This window comes from Uloborus diversus, chromosome 4 (assembly GCF_026930045.1).
Source record: "Uloborus diversus isolate 005 chromosome 4, Udiv.v.3.1, whole genome shotgun sequence".
NCBI lineage: Eukaryota > Metazoa > Arthropoda > Arachnida > Araneae > Uloboridae > Uloborus > Uloborus diversus.
Window position 1 is genome coordinate 41135802 of NC_072734.1, and position 26077 is coordinate 41161878.

A 26077-nucleotide genomic window follows, 5' to 3' on the forward strand; every position below is an offset into this window, starting at 1 on the left:
TGTTTTTTAAATTTTATGAAGCAACTTTTTTTTTTTCAATTTATTTTTTCTACTTTATACCGATCTGCACATCTAAATGCCTATATACAATGGTCTACTAACTAAAAATTTTTAATTTCATGCCTAGTTAACAACAGAATTAAATCTTATTTACTATAAAATGAAAATCTATTTAGCATTTACAGACTAAATAACAATTTAAAACATTATTTTTTATAAAAATCACGAAAATGGAGAAGTTAAACCATTCATCACGGAAGTAAACTAAGTATTAATTAATTCTGAAAAGTCAAAATTGTAGCGGAACAGAATAACTGAAAGGAAAATTGTTGTGCTTAAAATGATCATCAACATGATTAAGCGGCATCTCCCGATTATCTTTTGTCGATAAACTGGTAACCTGCATGTCTTCTGTGAATCCCTATCTTTAATGATCACTATTCCTAAATTTTGGATGAGTCTACAGCACTTAGGAGTTTTCTTCAGTTTTTGTAGATGCATAGCACTATTAAAATATGGGTAGTTGAAAATAGAAATTGTGGATCAAGGTTATCCTGAGAATGACTGGGATGGGAGGGTACAGGAGGTCACTGTGACTTTCCAAAAATTTCTTTATTCGGCAAAAGTTGCCTCACGATTGGGCAAAATCATCAACATTCAGCAAAATTTGGGGTTCTATTCGGCAAAATTTGGAGTTCATTCGGCAAATTAAGAATATCCCCCTCCCAAAAATTTGAGATCGGGACGTCCCTGGTTGTGTTCGCACTGATCGATAACTCTAACAACAGCATTCCAATGATCTCATATTGTATAGATCAGGGCCTGATTACCGCACAGGCCGACAAACTCTTCCTAAGGGGCCAAAAATTGATTGAAGAATTATGCATAGCATTAGAACTACACGAAAAATAAGTGTATTTTTAAAATAATAATAATAAAATAATGACTAGAGTGAACTAGAAAAAAAAAAACTTCGTCAAGAAAGAATTTTTATTCATTCTGTCAGTATGGAATTAACCATGTCACAATTATCAGGTGCCCTTAAGGGTATTCCTAATGCACATGATGAATGATTTACATAGTTCTGTGATAGACAAAAATGACCCCAAAAATACATTCCAACAGGCCCCAAACCCATGAATCAACCACTGTATTAGGCTATAGAGTCTTTAGGAGGGCCTCCAAATTATTGTGGACCTAGGGCCTCCCTTTGAATTAGTCGGGTCCTATTAATGATATTAGAATCCTTTTCCCCGCGCGTTTTAAATATACTCCGTTGAAGAATTAAACTTTATTAGTGTCATCGTGTTGGATCAACAATGAGATTAAAGAGAGTAATACATTCGGAAACCCCTCTTGTGAACTGAAATGTAAAATCTATACATATTTTTCTATTTTCTGAATGCTTGTTTTGGTTCTCCATATCTTCGCCTCATTATCTATCTATCTTTATTATCCGAAATAGTCAGCAGGGGCACAATTTTTTTTTTTTTTTTTTTTTGGTGGAAGCGGGTTTTGTAACCCATTTCTTGATGTATTTTCATACTCTTTATGATTTCTGTACTTTTGGACAATTGTTTTGCTTTATCATTTTCAAACAGAAACACATATTTCATGGGTATCACACTGTAAACTCTATTTCAATATGTGTCGGTGGAACGAGTTTTACTAAAACAAATTTATCTAAAAAGAACTGGACTATTTTCATAATCTCTGCTCTTAGAAGGAATCCGTTTTACGTGTGTTTTTGTTGAAAATTTCAAAGAACTTTTTTCTTTCTATAACACAATCATTGACTGTAAAATGTTGAATCTGAAACTGCGGATAAAAAAATTTTTTTTTCCTTAAAAATATTTCGGATTTTAGAAAGAAATCATTTAAACCCTTCAACCCGGGACAGCTTGACCCCTTTCAAGGCTGGTAACTTTCCATTGCAATTTTCCCTTCTTCCTTCTTTTAACTCTTTTTCTGACCACCATGACGTCGAACACTTCCATCAAATTTTAAAAACCATCTTCCGCGCATAATTACTGGAGAGATTTGCTGCCTGGAATTACTTTTGAGTGGCGACGTTTAGACGACACGTGAAAACTCAATTTTCGCGGGCATCGAAGCGTATTAATGACCAACAATTTCTGGCTGTTTGTTCCGACCAATTCAACCACTTCTTCAAATCCTTCCTCGCTGACTGCGGTCTACAATTAAGTGACCGAGTCATATGATACCTAAAAGTGACCGTGAACTTTTGCCCTTCCCATTGGAAGTAATGGCTAAGAGTACTGGAATATAGTTTTAATGAATCGTTTAGAAAGAAAATGCTTAAAAAGTAGATTTATAATGTTTTTAACAGACTTCAAAAATGATGGGGCCATTAATTTTTATTTTTTTACACCTTTTTTTTCAGAAGTTGCGGGTCTATCTACTTCTGACTGAACAAACTTGGATGTTTTTTTTCCCCTTTCGTTTTTGATCGGTAGGGGTGATGAAAACAAATATAGACGTCTTTGGACTTTTTAAAATCCTAAAACTACAGTCATCTTTATACATTAACCAGCATTAGGCGCGATCTCTCCAAATTGACATGGCGGTTTGAATAATGATTGTTAGCAGGGCCGTCCGAAGAACTGACGGAGCCCGCTCCTGCCCCCCCCCCTACACACAGAAAAATCAAGTTATTGTCCCTTTTTTAACAAGAAGGCACTTGACTCCTTCCTCGTCACGTGGTATCCGATTATTCTATTTCGCTGTTTTCGGCAGAAGGTATATTCGAATCATAGCATTTGTTGTAAAAGCAGCGGTTTTTGAAATGTAAGAATAACCAAAATGACTACAGAACAGACTAGTGAAGCAAGTGAGGTAAAGGACACTAAGACTTTTTTGCACATTAAAATGCACGCCCAAGTTAAGGCTGTCTGGTTGTTTCCTTTAGAAGCGCGTGGATTGCGTACCGATCACCAGACGTCAAATGGAACTCTGCGTTCAAAGGGGCGTGGCGAAGTGCCTTCTCGTGAAAAACGGACAATAATTATAACATCCGTGCATAATACGCGTGAACGCGTCATACTTGAATGTTTTTACATATTATTGAACAGAACAATCATAAGGCTGTGCATAATACAAATTAAAACACAAGCAATGAATCTGTGTCTAATATTTGTGAAGCATTAATGCCCCAAAAACTTCTCGAAAAATGGGAATGTTAAAAACCCAAATATTTATCTAGTAAAATGTTATCCCACTGGATAAAAAACAAACAACTAAAACTGAATTAGTTACTCATATTGATCAAACTAAGAACACGAATAAATAACTTGCTGATTATAAATAGAAAATGTATTTATCGCAGTAAATTACATCAAAATTAAATTTCGATCTGGACTCATCCAATGATTTTTTTCAAGATTTTTTTGGTTTTACTTGTACCAACTTAATAACAGCTTTCATATATATGTTAATAACAAAGATGTCATTCTTTTGCATCAAATATTTATAAGTTTTAGGGGAAAGCCCTTAAATGCTCAACAACATCGAAAGTCGCTCAGAATTGCGTTTTTGAAGCTCTAATTTCGAAAAATTACTGGCCCTAATGCTACAAAATAGGGACTTACAATTGCATTATAAGACTTGAGTTTAAGAAAATATTCGTGCAACAGTCCCCATACCGCCTTTCTTTAGCATCACAACCAGTGAGTTTTTTAAACGTTACTTACAAAAAGTTTAAGTGGAATGCCCCCTGAATGAAAGACATTGATTAAAGTTTTTGGACCATAATTTTGAAAAATTTTCCAGGAAAATGCGCCAGATCCTCCTATCCATAAAATCTTCGAAGTTTGGCAAAAGTTGCGTTTTTAACTTCAATTTCAAAAACTTGCAGAGAGAGAAGGAATTGATTTCAATCTACAGTGGCTCCCAAAAGTGGTCGTACACTTTGAAATTTTTTTTAAACCAAAATAACGCGAAACTAAATTCGAATATGAAGTCCAATATTTTTTCACATCATTCCTATGTCATTCTAAATACAATCCAGTAGTTTTTTCAAAACATTGACGGATCCTCTTTTTGAAATGGGTGAAAAAACGAAGAGACAGAGAAATAACCCGCTACAAAAGTCATCGTACACTCAAATATTTTCGAATAAATTCATGATTGAAATTATCATATGCCGTTTTTTCAACATTTTTGCGTTGTGTTGACCCTTATAAGTCATGTGGCTGTAATTCTTTGTTTATTTATTCCATAATATTGTGCTTATTACTTTAAAATGGCTAGTATTCGTGAAAAACAAGAAACACCATTCGAAATTTGAATTTTTTCCTCACATTAGCGGTAAATTGGTTTGAAATGTCTCTAAATTAGTTAATTTATTCCATTGTATAGTAAAGTGCTTGATAAAATGCCTTAAAGAAGAGAATCGGACCGAAAACAAGGGAAGAAAAGGTCAACCGGCAAAGTTGACAAAGCGTGATCGGAGATTTCAAGTTAAAAAAATTATGAAAATTACACATTTGAGTGCTGTAAAAGTTTCTGCAGAGTTAAATGAAAATTTTTACATTTAATTTTCACCTAAAGTTGTTCTGCAAGTTCTCTGATTAGCTAGATTAATTGAGACCAGTTCCCGCAAAAATTTTCTTGGCCGTGCGAAAATCAGAAAGCTTGCGCTTTTCGTCGCAAAATCAATGATAAATAAGCTCAAAACGTTTTGAAATTACGTATTACTAACAGATAAAACTAAATTTAACATTTTTGGTTAAATTGTTGTATAATTGTAAATAGAAAAAAAAATAAAGAACTTAATCTAAAGAACTTAGTTGGATCAGTTTATCAGGACGGTGAAGGGGTTCTTGTGCGAGGGTGCATTTCAGCATCAGGACTTGACAGTTTGGAATTTTTTGATAAAATAATGAATCATGCTGTTCCTTTAAATATTTTAAAAACCAATTTTGAACTTTTACCCAAAAATTTGGTTATTGGAAACAATTTTGTTTTTTATCAAGATAACGATAAGAAGCACACGGTTTTCAACGTTTGCATCTGCTGCCTCGAAAACTGTCCTAAAGTTAAGAAAATACCCCCTCAATCTCCAGATTTGAACTTAATGTAACATATTTAGAGATATCTGCAGGCTAGATTACGAAAATACGGCTTTGAAACGAAAATAGAGCTAGAAACAGTAAGACTCAAAGAGTGGTTGAACACTTACTCAGAAATTAAGCAAAAAAAAAAAGAAAAAGGAAAAGAAAGAAAGAAAGAAGAATGAAATTTATTCCCAGGCGTTTAAAAGATGTTGTTACTGCATGATTTTCTACTAAATAATAACTTAATCAAAAGTTAGATTATTCAATAATACATAGACATTTTTTAAAGTGTACGAAGACTTTTGTGAGATAAAATTATCCGGCACTTTTTGGCTTTTGATTTAAAAAAAATAAGTTTTAATATTTTTAAAAAACTTTTCATGTAGTTTTGTTAAAAATTGATCATAGATCTTATAATTAAATACCTATTCCGAAATATTAATTCTAACCAATGGATAGGGACCTATTTCATTGAAAATCGTAGGTGTACGAACACTTTTGGGAGCCACTGTATTTTTTAAAAAATATCGATCGGAAAGCCTCTGAGCTCCCTACCTTCCCTAACGTCAATAAAAATGGCCTACAATCGTGTTTTTAAGACTAAAATTGCGTTTTTAAAACTTAATGTTTCAAAGATTTTGACGGATCCCCAGTCCCTTTTCCTACCCGATCAAAACAATTTTTTTTCTTGTTTTTTTATTCTATCAATCTGCCCCCCACTAAAACTTTTTTCTAGTTACGTCACTTCACGCAGGGGCAGAATTAAAGCAAGTTTGGTGGGAGCTAGACAAAGGAGAAGTGCCTTTTGTTTAGTTCTAAACAGTTATATTCTCAGAAAACATATTTTCTTCAATGATACAAAGGAAACAAATGTTTTGAAGCCTTAGAGAGAGGAATATTTTCGTGTCCTAGGAAAAAAAAAAAGATAATCATTGTAATGATTCTCTATTTTGTGTGTCTATGTCTGTGTATCTATCATACACGAAATCAGGAGGCACCGCAAAAGGCGCCCCCCATTTTGTGTGAATGTCATCGTGTTTCGTCGAAACGAGGTTCCCCTTGCGGTGTCTCCTCATTTCGTGGCGCCCGGGGCGATTGCCCCCCCCCCCTTGGGACGGCCCTGATTGTTAGTTCATGAATTCGCATGTTTTAATGAATTTTGTTCAGGAATTTTCAGAAAACTATTTGAATACATCGATTGAAAGTAGTTATAAAACTAACGAACATCAACTAAACAGAATTTTGTCGATCTATTGTGTTCCACAAAATCTTTTAAAACTGGCAGAAAGTGCAGCCGATATTTAAAGAAAAGAATGAAAACTAAATTCATTATTCGTTTCGAATATATAAAAAAAGTTTTCACTCATTTTTCCACAAATAACTATGATTACGAAACAGACGATATTTTTTTAAATTCTTTATGCTAGTTTTTTATTACTTTTCTTCACGAAATATCGTCAGCTACAAATCAGAAATTCAACTTTATTTAATTTGAATTCCGTGGTCAGAAATCGCAGATATACTCTTAAAAATGTAGGTAAACCTCGTTTTAGAATATGAATTCAACTTAAAATGAAGAATTAGTTATTAAAGGGGGTGTTCTAGTTATCCCTCAAATTTCGGGAAAAGTTCATATTGTGCAGCTTTTTAAGGGTTTTAAAATGACTTTTTTTCGATGATAACAAACATAACTTTTTTTCTGTGAAATACTCGCAAATTAATGCTTTTCTGTAAAATTTGAATAAAAATCTAAGAATACTTTTTTTTTTTAATAAAGGTAGCCCATGTTCTATTCTTCACCCCTAACAATGTGCATACGAGATTTTATGATGATCGGTTGACTAGTTAAGACGTGAAAGAATTACAAACAAATATACAAACATTTTCGCATTTATAATATTAGTAAGTATTGTTCAATAGCATTGATTGCCGTAGTAACATTGACACCAATTTTAACAAGGTTCCTTTTTATCTGCATGGGAACATACAGAAGCTTAGTTCCCATACTTTTTTTTATTTCATTTTTATACAAATTTTTACACAATCGACGAAAAAAATTTGCAGTTCACACTCGAAAATTAGCTTTGAAAACTACGGAGCTCCCCGTTTGAAATTAAGCTTGACTGTAATAAGAATCGTGAATGAAGGATAATTTTCCAAAATAAATGAAAAATCCACTTTGTCTGTTTGCTCTAATGGTAATTTTTGCACACTTCATAAGTAGGAATTCCTCGTTTGAACAGTATGTATGACCTTGCTTGTTTCAACGCTTATAGAAATTTGCTTTTTCAAATAAAGTGGAGTATTGTATATTCAAATAAAGTGAAGAATTGTAATAAAGTAATACTATTTTCTGAAAACTTTTCTCACTTTTTCAAATAGAGCACTACTTTTTGAAGCATTTTAAACATTTATCTTTTATTGCCATTTATTTTATTATCTTTTATTGTATTCTTCAATTTAAAGCTTATTCAGCAAAACCTATTTATATCAAATTTTATCTGCAGAGAGCGCCCCGAACTTAAATGTTTGGGAGGGCGAAAATTCTCAATTTGCCGAATGAAACTCCAAATTTTTCCGAATGATGATAATTTTGCCCAAGGAACTCCAAATTTTGCTTAATGATAATAACTTTGTCCAATAGAACTCCAAATTTTGCCGAATAATGATATTTTTGCCGAACGGATCTCCTAATTTTGCAGAATTACTTTGCCGAATCGTCAGACGAATTTTTCCGAATAAAGAAATTTTTGGATGGTCACAGTGACCTCTTGTGATCTCCCATCAGGGGTCCCGTGCTTTCAGAATCTCTTCTATATGTTACCTAGTTTTCATTAGCCAAAAGTTTAGTTTCAAAAATACATTTCATTTGCACATTTTCCGCCATAATTCAACACATATTTACATTAAAGAATTTAAGAATTCGAAAACACAATAGACTCGTAACTTAACTAACATTTATATCAAAAGCATGCAATATTTTTGAGCGATCACGATAGATAATTGTTTTCATTTGACTGTCCTTGATCTTTGGTTTCTTTTTCAACCCCACCATCCTCTGCAGGCGTGACTCCTCCCGGTACCGGCTGTGGCCGGTGGTGTCCATGTCCTGCACACACGCACGCTCATACACACTCACACACGCGTCCTTTACACACATAAACACAGGTCTATGCACGCAAACAAGCCTGCACATACACAACTATGCACACGTAACCCCCAAGAGGAAGGAAAAATAATAGAAATAAGCGAGTGGGTTAGTAACCAATGTGTAGGGTCCCTTTGCAACTAGTGATTGCGAAAAACATAATTTGAATTCAAAATTTCAGAATTCAAATTAATTTTGAGAATTCGAAAGGATTTTTGAAATTTCCTTTGGTTTGCAGTTACTTAAAAAGCCACCGCATTGCCATGCAATTTCAAACACGTGGGTAATAACTTACGAAGAACAAAATATAAAAAAACGAGTCTCCAATAACTTCACCGACTTTCCAACTGTTACGGAACCCCATACGCAGTATTCCGAAAATTAGTTTCGTTAGGGCACATATTATGATCAAACGAATGAGCATACAGTGTAATACAATCAGAACGGCCGAAACGAGGCCAGTTAGCGGGAGGAATTACAGTAATTGTGAATGTTTGGAAATGCTACACGGCACGTGAGGAACAACATCGTGCGGAGGAATCATTTGAAATCGATACCGCGGCACGAGGTTTGGGGCTTCTAGTTAGAAGTTAATATGGAAAGTGTATACCACATTACGACATAAGTTGTAAGCATCGGACGCATGCAAATAATTAGCGATGCTCTTGAGGCCTGTCGTAGTTATCGGAGAGTGCTCTTTCGGCTGATACTTTTCATTAGTTAGTTTCAATTTTCATTGATAGGTGAGGGTATTTTTAAACACATTCTGGCACATGTTTAGTTTTGAATCTTTCTAAAGTGCTGTTAAATTGCAATTTATGTGTGTGAGCAGGGGCGCTCCGAACTTAAATTTTCCGGAAGGCGGAAATTTTTCAATTTTCCGAATGGAACGCCAAATTTTGCAGAAGAATGATAACTTTGTTGAATAGAACTCCACATTTTGCCAAATGAAAATCCAAATTTCACTGAATGGTGATAATTTTGACGAAAAGATCAAAAAGTGCATAGTGTCATTGCAACAACAACAACAAAAAAAAGCAAATTATTCAGTTTCGAATTACAAATTGGAGGAAACTAAACCATACGTTGTATTAGTCATATTTACATTACAGTAGACTCTCGTTTTATGCGGGAGTTACGTTAAACGGAAATGCCGCGTAAATCGAAACCGCGTAAATTGAAACCTAATACTAGTGTTAAAATAGGGGTTTGGTTCCGTGGATAACAAAATACTTCATTCTAGTGATGATTAATTAAATGTGTACTTATATCGACTTTTATGCACAACATGCATAAAGAAAACATAAATTAATTTCGTGTCCTATTTATAAAGAGGAACTGGCTTTGATAGTCTTTTGGCAGTTATTAAGAATTCTTATCTGTGCTTCTTTGCAGAGCATTAACGCATCCATGATCATTTGCATCATTTCAATGATAGAATCATCCTTCACTAACAAATCAGAAAAATCATTTCTATTGTTTAGGAATGGCTCAAAATTTTCAATGTGAACGTTTTTGGTTGTACGTCACCGACGTCGGTATTCTCGTTGGTTTTGGCCACTTTTGTCACTCCTAAAAGCTCTTGAAACTCTTCTTCCAGTGAGTTCTGAACTGTGTGAGTTTAATGACTTTACTTCTGTAAAGAGCTCTGGAACCAATCGCATGTCTCCAACGGCCCAAGCTCGATTATTAGCAAGCCAAAATGCAGTTGATTATGCGTAATCTGCAGTCTTTAGGTGTTTGGATTTTGAAAGGGAGGAACATTTTATCTGTTTACATTGCCGCATCCGAATAAAACCGAAACTCATCCACGTAAAATAAAGTAAAGGTGTCAAATCTTAAACCGCGCACAATCGAAACCGCGTAAAATAAACCCGCGTAAAACGAGGGTCTACTGTATTTATTATTCTTCAAGGATTAATGTAATCTTACTCCAGTTAAAAAATACAACAACAAATATCATTTAAGTAAAATTAGAAAGATACCACGAGAACTAAAACATCTACGTACAAGAGTCGGTTGAATCCTTTTTTTAAAAGAAGTGGTAAAAATCATTAAATTGATGGGGGGGGGGGGGGTCTTCGGGACGTTAGTTGAATTAAAATCAATAAAAATACCTTCAAAAAAATTACATTGTTACCATTTTTAAATTTTTTTTAAGCGGAAGAAAATATTTTGTATTTTATAAGGGGGAAAACATCTAGCAATCAATGAAAAGCCAGTTTGTGGAAAGGAATGTCCTTTCTAGTGGCAACAACAAAAATAAAAGATACAGTCAAAGATCCTGAATTAGAGAGCATTTCTTTCTAACGCGTTTAATTGGCCTGAGAAACCGACTATGAGATTTTTTAGCTGCAAAATTATAATGCCATTCTTTAGAATATTTACTAGAGTTTTGCTACATATATGTGATAAAAGCAGGAAACATATACCCATGAAAAGTTTTTTTTCTTCGATTAACGAGAAGAATTGATCACAGATGGAAATAAAACTTAATTGCGAAGAAGAGAAAAAGTTAGTGCAGCACAAAGTCAAATTCATCAAGTAATTCCCTATAATATCTGCAGAAATTGAAAAGATATTTTAATCTTTTGAAATGATATTAATTTGATAAAAACGTGTGATTTATTGTAATAAAAGTAACTAGTGCGAATACCATTTTCTGTGCTAATAGCTTTTATAATATACGGTGTCCGAAAAGTCCTTGACACATTTCAAAAATTCAGAGAAAGCAACGAATGTGCGGTTTGGGCCATAACACTCCACAGGGGTCACAAAAATTTCTGTGACAACGTAAAAGAAACGAGCTGATGTGTGCCTCACATGACTTCCTTTTACTCCAATTCAATGTCATTTTCCCATTATTGGTGATTTTAACGTGATTCAATAGTTTACTCTCTTAATATCACCAACAGAGGCCAAATTGAAACCAGATTTAAAAAAAAAAAATCCAAATTTGTCGCCAAGTTGGCGACAAAACTTGGAGAGCAAAAGACTGGCGATATATCGCCAAGTGTCCGCCAAATTGTAACACCACTTGAGTTTACATCGAAATTAACAATGATTTCCCTCAAAAAAAGGGACAAAAGACCTCCTTAGAAACACCCGAATGCAAACAAAAAGGGAGTTGCACAACTAGACCCCACTAGGAGTCTAGGTACCAAATTTCAACTTTCTAGGACATACCGTTCTTGAGTTATGCGACATATATACGCACATACATACATACGTACATACAGACGTCACGAGAAAACTCGTTGTAACTAACTCGGGAATCGTCAAAATGGATATTTCGCGTGTCTATACGTTCTTAGACACTTGTCCACGTGTGGTCGAGTCGAAAAAAAAAAGTCAACAGTCATTCGGGGGTGAGGAAAATGGAAATTAAGGTAGATTTTTGACTGAATTTTTTTTCGCGAATACAATACTTCCTTTTTGTAAAAGGAAGTAAAAAATAGATTAACTAAGTATAATTTTAAGAAATCGCTGCGTCGTCACAGCAAGAAAAACAAACGTTATGTCTCATTTGAGATGTATAATCATTTTATTAAACATAAAGCAATACCTTTCATTACCAGAGTTCAATGAGAGCACCGTACGTTGCTCAAACCACATTTAAATGGTACTTAAGTTCATCCCATGTCCACAAACGGTACACACATTGAACTCTTGTAATGAACGGTATTGCTTTCTGTTTAATAAAATAATTGAACGACTAACATGACGTTTTCAATTTTGTTTTTCTTTTTGATGGTACACAGATTGAACTCTTGTAATGAAAGGTATTGCTTTCTGTTTAATAAAATAATTGAACAACTCACATGACGTTTTCAATTTTGTTTTTCTTGTTGACGGTACACATATTGAACTCTTGTAATGAAAGGTATTGCTTTCTTTTTAATAAAATAATTGAACAACTCACATGAAGTTTTCAATTTTGTTTTTCTTGTTGCCGTTTCGTTTGTTTTTCTTACTATGACGATACAGCGATTACTTGTAATTACTTTTTTCTTTTTATTTTTTTACCTTTTTATTAAAATGTCATAAAAAATTCTTGAACTTGTGGAGTATTATTGCTCAAACCGCATATTCATGCTTTAAATGCATATTCATGCCGCATACCATGTTGCTTTTCTATGAATTTTCAAAATGTATCAAGTACTTTTTTGACGCCCTGTATATTTATCGCCACTAAGTAAAAAGATAGAAAGGCTAACTATTTAAAATAAAGGTGTAACAGCGTTTCTCTACGTAAGTAAAAAACTACTAGCACTGCATGTTTTAAATTTGTTGTGTATCTTTGCATGTATTGGAGGCATAATTTAAAAAATATTCTGAAAGCTTTGTACTTGCCTGCATTAAGTAAAGATGACCACAATGCCTCGTTTGTTTGTTTTTTTTCCCTTTTCTGTGTTCTCGCACGTTATCTAGAAAGCATTTAAATACTACTCGTGTATTTAAATTTTGCATGTGTTCTGACCCGCGAGATTCATTTTTATACGAGGTGAGGCGCTTGGATAAAAAAAAAAAGGTTGGCCAGAGGTGCTGCTAGTCAGATCATTTGAGCTACTAATTTATTAAACATGTTAAATGGGAGAACAGTGGCGAGTTTAAACGTTCGGGGTCCAGTCGCAATGCATTTTTTGGGGCACTTTGTCAATTTTTTAAACAGGTGTTTTTGAGAAACGTGTAGTGTTTATTAATAATTGTTAACTCCATTATTCTCCATTTATGGAGACCATCACGTAATTTTTTTTTCATTTTAACTTTTTAATTTGCTGTCCTTTATCAAAAAAGTCATTTTAGCAAGCTTTGAAAAAGACTAACTGGCGGGTTGATGTGCGAAAAATGAATGCAAAATATTGTATTACTGATAGCAGGCGAAAAAATTAAGTAAAATAATTGTTTCACGCGCAACTTTTGGTCCACTTTGGGGCCCTATGTCGATGGGGCCCATTGCATTTGTGCGACATTCGCAGTAGTGTAAATCTGTCACTAAGAGAGAAAAAGAATTGGCTCCGTATACATACATAAAAGAAAAGAAAAAGTCGGGAGGAATCCGAGCATATTTCTAGAACCTCCCTTCCAATTATTCAACAAATAATTACTGCAAAACCAAAAGTAAAAATGAGACGACAGAGGGAGGGGAAAAAAAATAGCGCACGTGTCATTCGATGGAATCTTCATTTCCTTCGATCCTTTACGCACACAAGAAAAATAAGTCGCTCGGTTTTTCCAAATGATACTTCTTCATCAGTATTTCTTTCTCTCTCTCTTTATTTACTTCTTTTTTCTCATTCGAACGGAATTAAAGGTGTTTACGTTCTTTGTATGCAGCCATTTGCAAGTAACGTTTTTTCCATTGGTCAGCGTTTTGTTTCAACGGTCGGCTGGGTGCTTATACCTGTACCAGATTATTAAACAATGCAAATGCGTGATAGTGATTGCTCCTTCACGTAGCATTTAAATAATTCTTTCTCCTGAGTATGATTCCATTCTTTGCGGTGAATAATCGTTTGGAAGTGAAGAGAGTGCACTTGGTCTGATAGATAGAGTAATATGTTTGCGGGCAAGTAAATGTCACGAGAGAATTCATCGATTGTGCATTAGGTGTGATCATTGGATTTTTTACAGTGTGCCGTTTCAGATAACATCTTAAATATTTTTTCGCGTGCCGTTTCCTGAAACTACGTATTGGGAAGTCTTTCTTTGGCTTTTTTAAAAATATGTTTCGAATTCAGTGGTTTATCAGTTTGCCATTTCGGAGACGTCAGAGCCGCAGAGAGCCAAGGTGGACCCTTGTCAGTTATGTCGCCGCCCCCCCCCCCCCAGAAAAAGGGAAGAAGAGGGGGAGAAGAAGAAAAAAAGGAGGGAAAGAAAAGAAAATGGAAAAATAAGAAAAAAGAGGTGGTTGGGAGAAAAAAAAAATCAAAACTGTTTACTAGAAAACAATTAACTCTATTTGAAGTGATACAATAGTTATTACGATAAGAGTAAATTTTACTTTAGCTTTACGTTTTCTCTTATTCGGAGTCCCCCCCCCCCTCCTTTCTTTCTATCTTTCTTTTTTTCGCGTCAGTGTTGTCGGGCCCTCCTCAAGGCCAGGGTCCCTAGTTTCCGACTAGGCTGACATGGCCTCTCGTCGGGTCTGGGCGACGTTGATTACATGTAACTATGTACGGAATATTTCAGCTTAAAAGATTTAGAGCGTACCTATTACTAGTATCTGACAATCTAATAACTCCGCGACTAGTTCTTTCAGGGCGAGAGAACAATACCTATTTGGAATGAAAACTTTTAACTTAAGTTATTATTCAAGTTCACTCCAAACAGAGATCACGGCAGGTCACCGTGACCTTTCAGAAATTTCCTTATTCGGCAAACTTTGTCTGACGATTCAGCAAAATTCGGAGTCCTCTTCGGCCAAATTATCATGATTCGGCGAAATTTTGAGTTCTATTCGGCAAAATTGTCATCATTTGGCAAAATTGGGAGTTCTATTCGGCAAATTTTGGAGTTCCATTTTGCAAAACTATTTTTCGGCAGAATTTGGAGTTCATCTCGGCTAATTGAGAATTTCCACCCTCCTCAAAATTTAAATTCTTGGCGCCTGTGGTAACGTTGTTCATTATGTGTAACTATAAACGAAAGATTTCGGCGTAAAAGATCTAAGTACTAGGATCCGATAATCCATTAGCTTCGCGATTAGTTCTGTCTGGGCAAGAGAAAAATACCATCATGAATGCAATTTTTAACCAGGAGTATTTTCACCCTTTCTTTCAAATTCAAAGTTCTAAGTTAAGTTATATTTTACGAGATAAGTATTATTATTTACACTTGTAAAAAATCATATCTTTCAATCATCAACTTTTTCAATTTTCTTCAGAGCATCTCATATCTCATTAACGTGAGATGTTTGTGTAACTAATATAAAAAATAAACACGAGCATATTGAAATTTAGAAGGGAAGAATTAAGCTTTTTATTCACCGATCAAGTTGAGAAAGTAATTTATTTAGCAGAAAACAGAACGGCACCTATCATACAGTTGTAAATATCGTTCAAAGTATTCTAAAATAAACAAAAACAATTCTTTCAAGTTTCGGTCTACAGTGCTGGCCAAATTATTAAACTGAGACTGTTTTAAAAGCAAATTCTTTATTGATTACATAACTATAGACACATTAACGAACAGTGAAATAATTATCTAATATTTAGTATGCATTCCCTTGCTCTTGATGAGCAATTTAAGTCTTTTTGGCATACCTTTCACAAGGTTTACACCATTTCTTAACTTTTTAAAAAAGGAGGTAAAAAATTGTTTATTCTCACTATTATACATACTCACACACACTTACTCACTATTTACCTAAAACTAACTTTAAATATAACATGACACACTAATAAAAAGAACTAGTGAACTGTTTATGCTGATTGAGGTTATGTTCCTGGTAGGTAGATAAGCAAAGAACATAAACAAAGCAGACAGTGCTGCCACCTGCAAACATTAAATTATGCTAAAATAACGTAATAATCAGTGTACAGTATGTACTGTACTTTAACAGTAAAATAAATAGTATTTTAGTACAAATATTGTACAAAAAAACAAAAACAAAAAAAACTCTTCAGTCTGATAATTTGTCCAGCACTGTATACATGTACGAGGATATCATATTTGAGCTTTCGGAAGAAATCAAAATAAAACTTTCAAATAAGTCAAAATAGGGATTTTTGATTAGTTTTTAATTTTAACTTTTTTTAAATTTCTTTTTCCTTTTTAAGTTTATCAACCTGAATCCATTTTATCAAATGCAAAATTACCCCCTTCATAAATTCATAAAAATAGATATATATGTTGCTTTTCTAAGACTTATATGTTGACGCAAAACATAACTACTATTTACCGTAAATAATGCACAGGTAGCAAAAGAATACCTATTTCAATGAAATATTAACCTCTCAAAATATAGAATGTAATTATAAAATTACGTGATTATCCTAAATATAGTGATTCAGTAAGATTCAAGCTTTGATTTCAGTTATTAAACTAATTAGTGTTAAAGCTCTTAAATGTTAATCGATAATTGTATAATATTTCTACGATTTATCAAGCCAGAGAATCATTTGATATTGATGTTTATAGTAATGTGTAGCGAAAACTGATTACGTAATTCGATAGAATTCATTTAACCATCTGAAACATTTCCAAAATGGAGCAAGATTACATCAATCTGCAGATATTTTCCAAAAATTGTAGAGAACTAAAATTTAAACAGCAAATATATGTATACCTCTGCACTGACTGCAGATTTAATTAATTTTAGCAAAAATAGGATAAACATTTGAAACGAAAATTTAGAAGATATTGCTTTATATTTTTTGGAATTTACGAAGACTGAATGATAATTCATTTTATGTTTTACGGATCGCCATTTGCTGTAAAAGTCATACACTTTGGTATTTTTTGTTGACTGTATCAGTATGATACTGGGACTTTATCATGGTGTATGTAAGTTTTAGCTTTCTCTAATTTTTGAAGAGTTAAGAGTAAATCTTAATCTTCAGAGAGAGTAATCAAATAAAGAAAAAAACATTCCAAAACGATAGATTTTTTTTACTTCTTTTTACAAAAAAGGAAGTATTGTATTCGCGAAAAAAATTATCACTCAAAAATCAACTTTAATTTCCATTTTGCTCACCCCCGACTGAATGTTGAGTTTTTTTTTTTTTTTTTTTTTTTTTCCGACTCGACCATACGTGGATAAGTGCCTAAGAACATATAGACACGCGAAATATCCATTTTGACGATTCCCTTTTCTCGTGACGTCTGTATGCACGTATGTATGTATGTGCGGATGAGCGGATGTGCGTATGTATGTGGCATAATTCAAAAACGGTATGTCCTAGAAAGTTGAAATTTGGTACGTAGACTCCTAGTGGGGTCTAGCTGTGCACCTCCCCTTTTGGTTGCATTCAGTTGTTTTTAAGGGGGTCTTTTGCCCCTTTTTGGGGGGAAATCAATGTTAATTTCGATTTAAACTCAAGTGGTGTTACAATTTGGCGGACACTTGGCGATATATCGCCAGTCTTTTGGTCACCAAGTTTTGTCGCCAACTTGGCGACAAATTATTATTTTATGTAAGACCAGAATATAATTTTAATCTGGTTTCAATTTGGCCACTGTTGGTGATATTTAGATAGTAAACTACTGAATCACATTAAAATTACCAATAATGGTAAAATGACATTAAATTGGAGCAAAAAGAAGTCATGTGAGGTACACATCAGCTTGTTTTTTTTTACATTCTAATGCAATGTTTCTTGTGTGACAGCTAAAAACAAGTAATTTATCTTCATCTCCCTAGAGAGAGGAGACATTTTTTTTTCAATAAGGCAGATGAAGATAAGTTATTCCATATTACGAAAAATATCTTCGCTAAAATATGCTTTTTACTACTCGCATAAATTCAACATGAATCCGTAAAATGTCGTCGAAGAGATGGTTCAGTCAAAATTTTATATTTCTAACTACTCATTAATACTATTTTTTCACGCAATATAAAGTATTTAACTGTAATAAAAGTGCAAAAACGTTCGTAATCCAATACTTTTTTTCTATTTTCAGCACACAAAGCAAGGTAGGAACTCAGAAAGGATTATAGTAATGTAAGCAACGAGTGTAGGATCTATCAGAATTGAATAGTACTGAAGAATGAATGTACCGGTTGTTGAATATTTCCTTTTCATCAAGAGTAAAACAAAAAATATTAACAATGTAGTGGTTTTTAAAGGCATGTATTTTCAATAAAGCAATTATTTGCCAAATGTACGGCTTTTCATTTTTATTTATTTATTTTTGCTATTAATTATTATTTGAATATCTCCAGAAGTTTATTTTAATGCAATTTTATTGTTATATAGAAGTGTTCTTAACTGAACTTCGTACAAAAAAGTGAAAAATTGATATTCTTCCCAACAAACGTTAGCTGATATCAAAGAAACTAAATTAATTGCGTGAGATGTTCCAACCTCAGTCCGTGAACAACAGTCACGAATACCAGTCACGTGATTTTTACTCACGTGAATAGTTAATGCATTAGCATTCTATCTCGTCCCACATGAACCAAATCAGACATCAAGAACGGCGACAATTTTCTTATAATATGCAACAAGAATTCTGACCAACTTAATGTCTGAAAAAGGTCCACAAATTATAACTAATTTGTAAAGATTCACTTATTTATATGCAAGCTTAGTGGTCTCTAGAACGGAATCCGTGCGGTTTTCACCGTAACCGTATCTCAGCGGAGACGATTTAGAACCAACATTATCCCGTTGGGCGAAGAGAATCGTTAAAATCTTTTTATCTCGAATCCAATAGACGGTCTTCATTCATATCTTCAAGTTATCGGTCTGGCCTTTGGAATTGAGAACACTATAAGCAAGTTAATGGCGATGCGTCATTGTCCATTAGGTTCATGGGTGGCAAAGAACAAAATCATATAGCGTTCACGGCTGTGCTCTGGGGCGCTCCAAACTTAAACTTTTAGGAAGGCAGAAATTCTCAATTTGCCGAATGGTACTCCAAATTTTGCCGAATAATGATAATTTTTTTAAAAAACTCCAAATTTTGCCGAATGAAACTCCAAATTTCGCCAAATGATGTAACTGTGCTGAATAGAGCTCCAAATTTTGTCGAGTGATGATAATTTTGCCGAATAGAACTCCAAGTTTTGCTGAATGATGATGATTTTGCGGAATCGTCTGACAAAATTTGCCTCGTAAAGACATTTTTAGGAGGGCACAGTGACCTCCCACAGGGGCGCCCTTGGCAGTGCTGAAGAAATTTTTCAGCTTTTTTTACGGGTAGTCAGAATTGTGTGAAGGGCCAAAAGAGAAAATAAAAGAAGAAAGAGAGAGAATATTTATTAATTTCATATTGAATATAAATTCTCGTAAGAAAAAGAATTATTTCATATTCAGTGGTAGGAAAGAGAGTTTTTTGAAAAATCGTAAAACGTTCATAACTGGGCAGAAGAACTTTTCCAGTTGCAGGAATTAGGAAGAAAAGAAGAAAGAGAGAGAATATTTATTAATTTCATATTTAAAATAAGTTCTTGTATGAAAAAGAACCATTTTTATATTAAGTTCAGGGATAGGAAAGAGAATTCTTTGAAAAATCGTGAATCGTTCATAACTGGGCTGAAAAACTTATGCCAGTTTACTGAATTATTAAGAAAAAGAGAATGAAAAAGAAGAAAGAAAGAGAATATTTACTAATTCCATAATTAAAATAAATTCCCGCATAAAACAGTCTTTAGTGGAGGGGGGCCTAAAGTGGGTAGGTCGCCCAAAGCGGGTAGAACTACGTCTGCCCCCCCCCCTCATGGTGTGTAAGTGGCGATACATACGTATGTCGTGTTTACATGAGCACCCCCAAGTTTTAATCAGTCTCAGCGAAGCAGCAGTGAAGCGGAATGGCGCAACCAGACTAAAAAATAAATAAATAAATAAATTTCTAAAAAAAAAGACGTTTTGTAACTTGTGATTAGTCGAAAACCAGCTAGTTTCTTTTGATTGTTAATGATGTTACGTTATTCTGACACCATCCACCCACAAACTGCGATAGTCATTTTGTTTGTTTCTTTTTTAAATTTAAGGTTATAATTATTGAAATGAAAAACGTGCCTACGGGCAAAGCGGGTATAGGGTTTAATCGTATATTTATTTATTTATAATTTCTTGACTTGTGTGCTGACTCAGATTTTTTATTTCAATAGGATAAGTATAACTTTAAAAAGTTATTTTTTAGGATGGCAATTAATTTGTCTATTAATTTAATAAGTTATTTCTTTATATTTTTTAAATAAATATGCTGACTTATATATATATATTTTAAATAATGGCACGTAGCTAATCAATTATTTTAATCATTTATAACTTCATATTTGATTGGCAAATGTACCAAATCACAATTAGTTAAGCTTACCCGCTTTGTGCTCGCTGGTAGGGCAAAGCAGGTTTTTCAAATGTTTGTAAAGTTTGATAATAAATAAATATTGGGTTCGAAATAATACAAAAATCACTTTTTTTTTTGAAGTTCAAGAACCCTGCTGGGAAATAAAACCAAAATTGTTGTGATAAAATTCCAAAAACTACAATCTTTGAGCATTCTTCGAAAACCTACCCGCTTTGGGCCACCCTCCCCTATTTCATTAAGTTCAGGAATAGGAAAGAGAGTTCTTTGAAAAATCGTCAAACGCTCATGACTGGGCTGAAGAATTTTTCCAATTAACTAAATTAGGAGGAAAAAGAGAATGAAAAAGAAGAATGGGAGAGAATATTTATTAATTTCATACTGAATATAAATTCTCATATAAAAAAGAATCATTATTTCAAAAAGTTCAAAGGTAGGAAAGAGAGTTCTTTGAAAAATCGTGAAACGTTCATGACTAGGCAGAAGAATTTTTTCAATTTCATGAAATAGGAGGAAAAGAAGAAAGAGAGAGAATATTTACTAATTTCATATTTAAAATAAATTCTTCTATGAAAAAGAACCATTATTAAATTAAGTTAGGGGTAGGAAAGAGAGCTCTTTGAAAAATCGTGAAACGTTCATGACTGGGTTGAAGAACTTTTGCCAATTTATTGAATTAGGAAGAAAAAGAGAATGGAAAATAACGAAAGGGACCATTCACTAATTCCATATTTAAAATAAATTCCCGCATGAAAAAGAGTCATTATTTCATTAAGTTCAGGGAGAGTTTTTGACAAGTTGTCAAACATTCATGACTGGGCTGAAGACCTTTTTTAGTTAACTGAATTAGGAGCAAAAAGAAAAAGGAAAGGAAGAAAAAAAGAGAATAGGATAGACCGGGTATGTAGTGCCCTTTTTTCGAAATGAATTATAACTGGAGAGCTAATAGTCATAACAGATTGATGCTGCTTCCTAGCAAAAATCCTCATAAGTTTTTGAACATCGGTCTAGCATGCAGAAAGAATAATCTGTTTTCTACCAAGTTGAGTAAGTTTTGTTCTGATCATTTTGAAGCTTATTGTGAATAAATAATACTTAATTAAGAAGGAACAAATATATAACAAAAATTAGCAGAATTGTATCCTTTTTTCAGAATTGTATTTGTATGAACTGAAATGTTATAAAAAAAGTTTGCACGTTAAAAATAAATACAAACTTGGTGACGGGGTAAGTTTACGCGTTGACGTTTGAGCACCTTTACGCGCGTTCTTACTGTGTCTTACTTCTAAACGTGCAATCGCTCCGAACTATCTCAAAACTTTTTAGTAATTTCAGGCTATTGAGTTTTGAAAATCAACATTTAATTTGTAATTGAGTTACAAATTCGTGTCGTATAGCTTACAATCGTGTAGTGCTGTCTTCATGCTCATTTCAGCTTTTACTTTATACACTAAAAACTGCTTCATTTTAAAGATGGTAAGACATTATGTTCAAAACACTAACAGCACCTCGTTAGATGTCAAAATAAATATGCGGAAAGCGTGCCCCGTGTACGGGGCAAGTTTACGCAACCAACTTGGACTTAAAAATACTTCTTTTAATAGTTAAAAACATAAACTGAGCAATAACTGAATACATTAATTTTGGCTTCATTAACTGCTTCATAAAACCGTAATGTCTAAAATTTCCTAAAATAAAACATAAAATTTAGAAAATTCATTGAAAAAAGTCCGCGTAAACGAGCTCCGCTCTACCCTACATATAATTTACAAATTTCATATTTAAAATAAATTTCCGCATGAAAAATAATCATTCTTTTAAGTTCAGGTGTAGGAAAAGAGAACTCTTTAAAAAATCGTCAAACGTTCATGACTGGGCTGAATAATTTTTTCAGTCAACTGAATTAGAAGGAAAAAAACTGAAGGAAAAAAACGAGAGAGAGAATATTTACTAATTTGACACTCCCATTTTTTTCCCCGCAGATTTTGAGTTTTTTTGCAGGCTCGCAAAAACGAAAATCGAACAATTTTCAAAATAGAAATAAAAAATTTGGTATATAAGTACTTACTTTGTCATATGTGCTCTTCAAGCCAAATTTTACTGAAAACCGAAATGATGAGCTAAAAAAATTACTTTTTTTGAACGGTTTAAAAAATTAAGAAAAACTGGAAAGTTGTTAAATCACAATTTTTTGGAGCATTTGTAGCTAGAAAACGGGCAGAGTTAGTGTATTACATAGATAGTGCGACTAAGTACGTAGAAAAACGCAATCTATGATCGAAAAGAAGAAAAAAAGCTATTAGAGAAAAAATGCTTGGATTTAACATGAAATAAGAAATTTCATGTAGGAGAATTTAAAAAGTAGAAAATAGGCTTTCGTTTACTATTTCAACTTAGATTTCAACTTTAATAGAGCGTGTCAACAGAGATATTATTTTAAAAACACTTATAGAACTGCATAAGTTAATAGTGATGTTATTTAAAGATATATTTTAAAATTTCTCTAAAGATTATTGACAAAATTTAGGGATTTTCAAAAACGTTGGATCATTAGAATTTTTCTTAAGAGTTTCTCACAAGTTAATTATCCCCAATGCAAGAATATATTATTATTATTATTATTGGATTGGCAATGAATGGTTGCGAAGAAAAAATAAATGTCTTCAACTCGCATTGTAAGATATTTTTTCGTGCATTTCATCATGCTTCTTTTTCATTCATTTACCACCCAGGGGAGCCCCTATGGAAGGTCACGGAAAATCACTGTGACCTCCCAAAAATTTCCTTACTTGAAGAATTTTGTCTGACATTTCGGCAAACTTTGGTGTTCAATTCGGCCAAATTATCATCATTCGGCTCAGTTTGGATTTCCATTCGAAAAAAATGGTGGTCCATTCAGCAAAATTATCATTATTCGGCCAAATTTGGTATTCCATTCGGCAATTTGAGAAGCCCTCTCAAAAATTTAAGTTTGGGGCACTCCTGTTACTACTTTTATTTTAACAAGAGCAGATATATACATTGTGGAACATTGATTTCAAACATTAGAATCTGTTATGGCCCTAGTAACAAGCAAGGTCTTACCCCTATGCACATAAAAATATTTCAAGCGTCTGTAAAACACAAGGTTACATTTTAATTCCTCAAAAAGTTTTTTAATTCTTTTGTTTAACACGTGCTCAGTATTACACGTTTACATCACAGACAAGGAATGTTTATCTTCACAACAGTTCGTAGAACTATGAATAAAAGCCTCTAGAAACATTTTTATCTCGTTCTTTGAGGAGGGGTTATTGAAAAGCTGCTGACCGGTTGTTTGTTTTAGCTTGTATTTCAAAGCAAAGGAAAAACGGTAAGATTCAATGTCAGCAGCTTCCGATGCTAAAATTTTCTTTTTCTCTCTAGAACGAAAATTTGATATTAAATTTTCGTAATATTAGTTTCACCTTTTGGAACGTAAGATGATCTATTTCTTTTTCTGGAATAATCAGATGTGAAAGAAAAAATAGAATTGGGGTGTAAAATATTTTTTTTAAATTGTATTTATTTTTATTCATAGTTTTGCGCTACTGTTTTACGTTTGATGTCATCATCGTTTCAGTAAAAGCTGTTTCTTTTGGCAATGCTAATTAAATTAACAGCAGCATTTCATATATCGTCGCCTCAGAGAACAGTAAGACACCTAATCACAGGAATAACACTAATATATCCTACTGCTGCTCTAAAACGACGATATGGCAGTTTAATTGCTTTTTTTTTTAAACTCATTGCTACCAAAATAAATAAATGAATCGTGGGGATAGACTTTCAAAACCACAATCAAACATTATTCACGAGTAATGGAATAAAAAAAAAAGATTTCCATATCAAAATTATTTTAAGGGTGTCCGAGACACGAAAATCATCAAATTTTGCATTTTTTTTTTTTAATCATTTAAAAAACTTCTCCGTTCTTTTCTGCTTAAAAGGACGTTTAAATCTTGTTTCTATCTTAATTAGAAGGAAAGATATAATTATTTTTGTTGCATGATTATTTTTAACTAAGAAACTTCCAACGCGTTTTTCTCCGTGATGCAATTTTCCCCGATTTCTTGAATTCAAACTCTTATAAGTCAAGAACCGATAAAGATAAAGTAATGAAATTTGGAGCATATCTTTTTCAAACAGTTTACTTTAATTTTTATTCGGCGAATTAAAAAAAACGTTTAACACAAAAAATATAATTTTTTTTAAAAAGTATCTTCGAATATTTCGAAATTTTTCTTCAAATATTTTTTATTTTTTATTGAATTAATATTTTTAAAATCGCCGAATTAGAAATTAAAGCTTTGATATTTGTGCATAATTTTTTGAAAAAAATTTGAAAATTGACCAAGAATTATTTTGAGTTATAGCGATTTTAAAGAAGCCCCATTTTTTTCAAACAAATAAAATTTAAATTAATACATTTTTTTTTCAATAGTCATGTTATGATTTTGCTTATTAAATAGATGGTGAATCAGTGCAAAAAATTTCAAAACTTTAAACTATTTAATAAAAAAATTTTGGAAATGTGTTCCGGACCCCCTTAATAGAAAATTATTATTATTATTATTATTTTTACACAATTTCTATCCAGTGTGAAAAGGAATGATGTTTAAGAGCCAACTGTCCTAAGTTTTCAGCTCAAAATATTTTGTGTGGTTGTGTTTCGTCTTATTTCAGACTCAATGAAGCATGAAGTGCAGAATATGTTCATAATATTTTTCTTTGATTGAGGGGCTGTCTTTCTTGGTGGATATGGATAGTTGGGAACAGCTCTCCCTGCAGTTCTAACTTAAAACCGTTTTCTTTGCCAATGTGCTGAACAAAACAAAGTAGCAAAAAAACATCTCACCCAAGTTGCCCTTCCTTCGATTTGATTCAGTTTTTTCTAGAATAATCTTTTAAAAAATACAAATGCTGATTTTTATTTATTTACTAGTGGTACCCGCACGGCTTTGCACGTAGTTGAAAAATTAAAAGGTCATTTGGTTCGCCTGTATATTTACAAATAATGGATGACGAATTTCTCGCCAATATGTTATATTCATTTGTTCGCCAATGTTACGGTTCCACGTTATGATAATTTCGTAGTTTACTCTTCCACTTTGTGATGATTTGCTCGATAAAATGTTCTTAAAATTATAATAGAAAAAGAACAAAATCGAATTTTCGAAAAATCGCTTCGAGGTGCACACCCCCATGCTACAAACTAACTTTGTGCCAAATTTCATGAAAATCGGCCGAACGGTCTACGCGCTGTGCTCGTCACAGAGATCCAGACATACAAACAGACAGAGATCCAGACAGAGACTTTCAGCTTTATTATTAGTAAAGATTTTTTTTTCACCCAAAATGCTGACGACTTAATAATGAGGAGTTAAGAACTGAAAAATTTATTCTTTAAAAGAAGCAGCTATCGGGTGATGAAGTTTTGTTTTTTAACCGTACAAAAACTTGTGTGAAACAATTTCAACGCTAGCTTTGAGGTAATCTTTAAATAAAACAAAGAAATTATGTAGCATCCTGTCAATTTACAACCAAATTTTACGGTGTTTATCTTTGAAGGAGAACGACTTTTGTGCACAGAGTGTTTTTTTCTTTTTTCTTTCTTTTTAATAAGAAGAAAACGATATCGTCTTTCGAGTACTTTCATTCACACGCTTGAAACAATAAAACCTTTTCAAATTTCTACCATAAAGTTCAATTACTACTTTGGTATTTTTAAGAAAGGGTGAGGATTTTAATGATGTTTTAACGTAAGAAGCTGAAAATATTTCTTTTAGCGCACTAAAGCAGTGTACAGTCGACTCCCGCTACAACGCGATTCGACTTACGCGAAATGGTTATAACGCGA